The sequence below is a fragment of the Pteropus alecto genome, unplaced genomic scaffold, assembly GCF_000325575.1.
Source record: "Pteropus alecto unplaced genomic scaffold, ASM32557v1 scaffold36, whole genome shotgun sequence".
NCBI lineage: Eukaryota > Metazoa > Chordata > Mammalia > Chiroptera > Pteropodidae > Pteropus > Pteropus alecto.
The window spans coordinates 179,515-188,024 of NW_006438868.1; the positions used below are offsets into that span (position 1 = coordinate 179,515).

General features: G+C 36.5%; 1 pseudogene; it reads left to right on the forward strand.

The window, feature by feature from the left end:
• Positions 1–5,723: 5,723 nt before the first annotated feature.
• Positions 5,724–5,842, forward strand: LOC112482991 (annotated as a pseudogene).
• Positions 5,843–8,510: the final 2,668 nt, after the last annotated feature.

Consider the following 8,510-nt stretch of genomic DNA (forward strand, 5'->3'; position numbering starts at 1 on the left):
GTGTCTGTCTGACCGTCCTTGTCTTCCCCATCCTCTGTATCTGTGGTTTGATCCTCTTCTTTATCCACTCTGCTTACTCCAATACACTTTTCATCTCAGATAATGTTTCTTCATTTCTGACTGGTTCCCTTTTAAAATTTTCATTTCCATTTTTATGTTTTTATCTCTTTGTTGAAGTTCTCACTGAATTTATCTACACTTCCCAAAAGTTGTTTGAACATCTTTATAACTAGTGCTTTGAACTCTGCATCTGTTAGATTACTTGACTTCTTCATATCTGTATCTCTGTTCTGTTCTCTCACATGGTTTCTGCTTCTTTGTCTTCCCATTTTGGCTGCCTTTCTGTGTCTGTTTCTATGTGCTAAGCAAAGCTCTTAAGTATCCTGGTCTTATTTGTGTGGATTTGTGAAGTAGGTGTCCAGTGGCACAGTCCTGAGAGGGGTTCAGCTGCAGGCCAAATTTAGCCCAAGCCTCTACCCCTCTGGGGCCACCTGTCAAGATTCAGCAAGCAATCCACAGATGCTGGGCTTCTAGTTGCCTCAAAAGGCCACACCAGAAACTGAGGCCAGATGCCTCTAGGTGCTGCCCAGTAAGGCGCATTTGACTTGCTGAGGATATACCTGGATGTGGCTTGGATGGGGCCTGGGTTGGGGGAGGTGGGGTTTCAGGGAATCCTCTGGGTGGAGCGAACTCTGTTATCCTGTTTGATGACGTCACAGCTATGGCGGCACTGTGACCAGCACACTGGGAGTGGGGAGGGCTCAACAGGGAACAATGGATACCACCGGCACTTCTGTACCGACGAGTCTCATCTCGGCCCTCACTCTGACAATGTCTCCCTGTAAGTCCCTGGTGCCTCCTGTGGACAACCGAACAGACATTGGTGCTCAGAGTAAGCTGGTCAATCACCATGAAAATCCACTTGCAGACGCGACCCCTTTAAGAGGCGTCTGCCACTGCCACTGCCTCCGCCTCTGTCTCACTCAGCCACTCGGGTCCGGGCAGCCCCGTGTCCTCGCCCCGTTCTACCTTCTGCTTTCTTGGATTTCTCCGTAGTTTTATGGCTTGTTCATCTAGATCCCAGGCGGTTTTTCCTTCCTGCCTCTCCTTGTTTCTGTCACAACTTTGATTTGGTCATCAGAGGGATGAACAGAGCCTCTATCATCTATGCCATTTTTTTCTATGTTGCTTTTCTTGATCGCAGTCTTGGTCATGATTCCATTAGCATCACTCATTTTCACTAGCATCTGTTGATAGTCTACTATGTGAATGATAAATAACTGGCGACTGTGAGATCTGGATGTTTTTGGTGACAAACTTAGAAAATTTAAATACTTAAGGCTCAGTATTGTTGGATAAAAAGTACTGGCGAGGATGTGGAAAAAAGGGAACCCTTGTGCACTGTTGGTATGAATGTAAATTGGTACAGCCACTATGGAAAACAATATGGAGGTTCCTCAAAAAATTAGAAATAGAACTACCATATGATCCAAAAATTTCACTTCTGAGTATTTATCTGAAAAAAATAAAAACACTAATTCAAAAAGTTATATGCACTCCCATGTTCATTGCAGTATTATTTACAACATTCAGGATATGCAAGCAATCTAAGTGTCTATTGATGGAAGAATGGATAAAGATGTGGTGTGTGTGACCAGTAAGTACATGAATTACACACACACACACACACACACACACACACACACACTGGAATACTATTCAGCCATAAAAAGGATGGAACTATTGCCATCTGTGACACTTGGATGCACCTTGAGGGCATTGTGCTAAGTGAAATAAGTCAGAGAAACAAATATTGTATAAGTTCACTTTTATGTAGAATTAAAACAAAACAAAACAAAACAAAACAAAACAAGCTCATAGATACAGAGAACAAATTGATGATTGCCAGAAGCGGGGGACAGGAAGTAGGCAAAATGGGTAGGGGCTCAAAAGGTACAAACTTCCAGTTATAAAATAAATGCCACGGAGATGTAATATACAGCATGGTGACTGTAGTTAATAATACCAAAACCATGAAAAATTGAGTGCTGTTAAGAGAGTAAATCTTAAATGTCTTCATTGCAAGAAAACAAATATTTTTGTAACTATGTTTGGTGATAGATGTTAACTACACTTATTGTGGCAATCGTTTTACAATATATACAAATATCAAGTCATTATGTTGTACACCTGAAACTAATATAATGTTATATGTCAATTATACCTCATTAAAAATAAAGTAAAAAAAATCGATGTGTTCTGTGGTGGCAATCTGTAAAATATATATATATATCTGAAATAAGACTTCTTCTGGAAGTCAGGGATAGTTGAAGTGTGGAGGCAAAAAAATTACATAGCTTTATCCTGCCTGTAGTATAAGTTTCCTTAAGTTCAAAATGAAAGAAGACAAAGTAGCCAGCTGCCAATAAAACAGAGCAGAGGAGGGGGATGAAGGAGACTTTTGGGAGTGCTTGAAAATATTATCTTGATCTGGACAGCGATGGCACAGATATATAAATAATTGAGCTGTACACACATGAGTAGTACATATTACTACATGTAAAATATCTCAATTTAAAAGATAATAAAAAAAGAACAGATACTTTTTCTTGTGGATAATACAAAGTAAAATATATCAGATTTATCCTCATAGCTGAGACAACCAAAAAAATGTTTCATCTATATGAAACATCAGTTTCCAAGACAATGGAAATCCAGAGATCCAGCAATGGAACAAAACGAGATGAGTTTAAAGATTGCCCCCATTTTATTGCCTTGAGAAGTTTTCTGGGCTATGGTGTAGGCAGGGAGAAATGAGAAAGCTGATAGACCCCTTGCAATGAGAAGATGGAGCTGAGTGTCCAGAAAGACCTAGGTGGCTAGAATTTTCAGGAGAGAGAACTAAAGAGGAGAAACAGCATAGAGGCAAATCTCCAGATATCTACAGAGATTCCCTTTCAGTCTTCAGCTGAGGACTGATAAGAACATGCATGTAAAAAAAATATCCAATACCACATAGAGAATCACCCAAAAAGATTAGAGCTAACAGTGTGTGTGGGGGGGTGAATGCAGTGACAGAAATAATGCCTGTTCCCACCAGCCACACTAGGAAACCTCAGAGTTCATGGGGCAATGGGTAAACAGAAGGGTAGCTTCAGTAGTGAAAAGTAATTAGGCCTAGATTGAACACTACACCAGTCATGTACCAAAACTTAAAAGATGACCCAAAAGAATCAAACTATTTCCAGGTTCCTTAACCATGTCCCAGAACTGTCAAGAATATGTATAGGAATACAGACATATTTAGCACTGAACAAGGTAAAGTCTACAATATCTAGCTAGTATCCAATTAAACATTATGAAAAAATGCAAGATACATAAAAATGAAAACTATACTGAGGAGAAAATTCAAACAATTGGAACTGATCCAGGGCTGATAGAGATGGTAGGATTAGTAGCCATTAACATTTAAATAGGCATTATAACTATGTTCCATATGTTCAAAAACTTAAGGAGAGTCACGGAATATATGAAAAATACCCAAATAGACATTCTGGAAATGAAAACTAAAATTCGTAAGATGAAAAATATGGTGGTTGGAATTAATGGCAAATATAGATATTGGAGAAGAAAATAATGTATTTCATGGCATAAACTATCCAAAATGGAAGAGAGAAAATTAAAAAAAAAAAATGGACAGAGTATCAGTGAACTGCAGAACAACTTCAAATGACTAATGGATGGATAATTGGAGTCATTGAAAGAGAAGAGAGGAAAAGAAAACAGAAAAAGTTTGAAGAAATAATGAATGACATTTCTAAATTTTATGAAAACTATAAACCTACAGGACAAGAAGATAAATGAATTCCAAGCACAAGAAAAATGAAGAAAACTGTATCTATGCACATTATGATCAAACTGATTAAAACCAGTGAAAAAGAGAAAATCTTAAAAGCACACAGAGATAAAAGACATGTTATGAACAAAGTGAAAAAGATATCAATGAACCAAATTTCTCTTTGGAAACAATGCAAGCAAGAAGACAGTGGAGAAACATCTTTAACATACTAAAAGAAAAAATATGAAGGTAAAATTTTATATCTGGTGAAAATTTCTTTCAAAAGCGAAGGTAAAATAAAGGCATTTTTCAGACATACAAAAGCTAAAATAATTTATTACTGGCAGACTTGCTCTACAAGAACTGATAAAGTGCTTCATGCATAAATGATACCAGATGAAAATATGTATCTTTAGAAAGGAATGAAGAGGGCCAAAAATGTTGTGATATTGTATTTATAATAAGAAATATATATTTGCTTTTTTCCACTGTTTCTGGCACATAGCTCCTAAAATCCTTGAAATGTCCTATATAAGAGTCATAGGGGCATCTTTTGTTATAATATTTGGTCTTTTGTATTCAAAAGAAACAGCTTCAGAGCATAAAGCTGAAAATGGGTGTCTTTTATTATTCATAACAACACCCTTACAACCACAACTGAAATTATGTTAATAAAGTGACTTTTGGAAAGCTCCCTAAGGATAGAGGTTGGTTGCCAGGGGAATCAACCTTGATTAGAAGGTTGGAATTTTCAGTCCTATCCCCCAACCTTGGGGAAGGGAGAGGGACTGGAAATTGAGTTCAATCACTAATAGCCAAAGTTTTAATCCATCATGCCTATGTAAGAAAGCCTCCATGAAAATCCAAACGGATGGGTTCAGAGAGACTCCAGGCTGGTGAACATCCAGAAATGTGAGGATAGTGTTGTTCCCAGAGAGAGGATGGAAATTCTGTGCCCCTTCCCACATACCTTACCCTATGCAACTCTTCCATTTGGTTGTTTCTGAGTTATATCCTTTTTATAATAAACCACTAATCTAGTAAGTGAATGCTCTCCTGAGTTCTGTGAGCTACTCTAGCAAATTAATTGAACCAGAGGAGGGGGTCCTAGGAACCTCCAATTTATAGTAAGTAGATCACAAGAACAGGTAACAATTTGGACTTGCGATTGACATCTGAAGTTGGAACGGGAGCAGTCATGAGGAACTGAACCCTTAACTTGTGGGATCTGATATAATCTTCAGGTAGATAGTTTCAGAATTGAGTTAAATTATAGGACACTCAGCTAGTGCAGAATTGTTCGGTAGGCATGGAGGGTCCACACGTGGTGTCAGAATGAAATAGTGTTGTAGTAGAGTATGGAGTGTGGAGGAGACAACACGGGAGTGTGTTTTTCCTCTAGAAATGGTAACAAAAAGAATAAATATATGAAAATATTTTTCTTATTATTTAAAAAGTTTTAAAAGAAAACTGATTGTCTAAACAAAAATAATAATAATGTAAGTTTTATAACATGTAAAAGTAAAATGTATATAACAATGCAATAAATTCCAGGAGGAGAGAGGGGGAAGATTATTTTAAAGATCTTATGTTATACTGAAAGTGGGATAATGTTACTTGAAGATAGAGAACAATAAGTTAAAGATGTATGTCATAAATTCAAGACTGACCACTAAAAATGCAAAAAGTTATAGGTAATAAGCTGACAAAGGGGATAAAATGGAATCAGAAAAATATTTGACTAATGGAAAAGAAGGCAAAAAACAGGAAAAGAGGAACAGAGAAAAGATGGGACAAATAGAAAAATACCAGACTCAAACCAAATAATATCAATAATGACAAGATGTAACTGGCCTGAACACCCCAATTTAAAGTCATTTATTGGGTCTATGGCCATGCCGCCCTGAATGTGCCCGATCTCGTCTGATCTTAGAAGCTAAGCAGGGTCAGGCCTGGATAGTACTTGGATGGAAGACCACCTAGGAATACCAGGTGCTATAAGTGTTATAAATAAATAAATAAATAAAGGCATCGATTGTTAGATTGGATAAAAATGCAACACACAAATATATGCTGCCTTTAAGAACTACACTTTAGTTTTAAAGGCACAAGCGGAATAAAATAAAAGGCTTGATAAAGATATACCATGCTAACTCTAGTGGAAAGAAACCTGGAGAGACTAAATTTATAAGCAACAAAGCAGATTTTAGGGCAAAAAAATATTACTACAGAAAAAGAAGGATATTTAAAAATGATGAATTACTCAATTAAATAAGAAGACATAACAATTAAAAGTGTTTATGTACCTAATAACAGAATGTCAAAATACATGGAGCAAAACTTGATAGAACTGCTGTATTAAGAAAAAAAAAATCCCCTTACTGTGTTTCTCCTTTATTCTCACACTACTATCACCTTCACAACACTTCTGACACCAGATGTGTGTGTGTTTTTCCCACACCAAGCAATGCTGTAACACCAGCTGAGTATCTTACAATTTAACTCAATTCAAGTCACTTCCGACACTATCTATCTGAAGATAGTACCATATTCGACAGGTTAAGAGCTCAGTCACACAAGACGGCTCCCCGTATCAGATGCCAATCACAAATCCAGGTTATCACCTGTGCTTCTGACCCATAGGCTATACATCTGAGGTTTCCACGACCTCTTCCCCTTTTGGTTTGATTAATCTGCTAGAGTGACTCACAAAACTCAGGGAAACACTTACTTAAATTGACCAATATGTTAAAGGATTTGATCAAAACTACAGATGAACAGCCAGATGAAGAGATACATAGAGTGAGGTCTGGAGAGTTCCAAGCCCAGGACCTTCTATCTTATGGAGTTGGGATAGTCGCCCTCCCGGTACATGGATGTGTTCACCAACTTCGAAGCTCTTTGAATCCCATACTATTGAGATTTTATAGAGGCTTCCTCATGTTGGCATAATCAATTATTAGCTTCATTTCCAGCCCCTCTCCCCTGTCTGGAGGATGGGGGATTGGGGCTGAAAATCTCAAGCTTCTAATCATGGCTTGATCTTTCTGGTGACCAGCTCCCATCCAGGAGCCTACCCAGGGTTTTAGAAGCTCTGTGCCAGAAACTAGGGGCTGAGACAAATATATATTTTTTTCTATTATCTCAAAAGTGCAAAAGGAAATATTGAAATCCACAATCGTAGTCAGGGATTTCAATATTCCTCTTTCGATAACTGATAGAAAATATAAACAGAAAATTAACAAGGACGTGAAGCAGACTTGAACAACACACCCAACCAGCTAGACTTGATTGACATTTTTGGAACACTCTACCCAACAAGAGTAGAATACACATTCTTTTTAAATACATGGAACATTTATAGGTATAGATCATATTCTCTGGATAGAAACAAGTCCCAATCAATTTTAAAGGAATCAAATCAACAAAGTGCATTCTCAGCTGATAAAGTTATAAAATTAGAAATCAATAACGGAAAATCTCTAAATATATAGAAACTAAATAATAGACTTATAAATAACTCATGGATCATAGGATAAATTAAAAGGGAAATTAAAAAGTATTTTTAATTGGTATATCAAATTTTGTGAGATGCTGCTAAAGAAGTACTTAGAACATTGAATCATTATGTTGTACACCTGAAACTAATATAATGTTATATGTAAATTATATCTATAAAAAGAAGTACTTAGGAGGACATTTATAGCATTGAAGGTGTACATTAGAAAATAACGTTTCAAATCAATGACTTCCTTAGAAAACTAGAAAAAAGAAGAGAAATTTAATCCCAAAGTAAGCACAAGAAAGGAAATAATAAAGATCCAAGTGGAAATTGAAAAAAGAAAGAAAAAAAAAACAACAACAGAGAAAACCAATGAAACCAAAGCTGGTTCTATGAGATCAATAAGAACTGATAAATCTCAAATCAAAATGGAAAAGAAAGAAAGAAATTACAATTTATCATTTCCATCTAAATGATGTAGCAGCTATTCAGTTTGACCGATTGGTACCACTAGGGAATGCAAACATCGTGTTACCGGTGCTTCTAATTTTCAGGAGAGAAGTTGGAAGTTTCTATTTTTATGTGAAATCTCCTAATTTTAAATGCTGGCAATCAACTAAAAAATTTTTAGCACTAAGAAAGCCAAACGCAATCTGTCTGTACATCTCCAGGCACCATGTATTTGTGGAATAAACGTTGTAATTAGAAGTCGAGAATTGAAATACTTTATTTCTTACAGAAAATTATTAGAAATTAATTCTACTTTAATAATGAATTTTTGTATAATTAGATAAGTTAATACACTTGCACCTTGTTTCATCTAGTCCCAACCAAGTAGTTCTCAAACTTGGCAGCACAAAATACCTGGGGAGCTTTAAAAAATACTAATGTCTAGGTCACATCTTCAGAGATCCTGATTTGATTGGTCTGGGGTACAGCCAGGGCAATTGGGTTTTTAAAAACTACTTAGGTGTTTCTAACTTGCGGACAAAGATGAAGGTCTTTGACGTATACTAAGATAAGAATGAGTGCTTACTGAGGAAAATTGCCTATTGAAGACTCAGAAAAAGGAGGATACGGCTTGTTCAAAGGAAACTCAGCTTTCATTATTTCTCTTTAGTCTCAATCTAATCTCTTTTAGGGTGGTATTTACAACCAACTTTCAAAAAT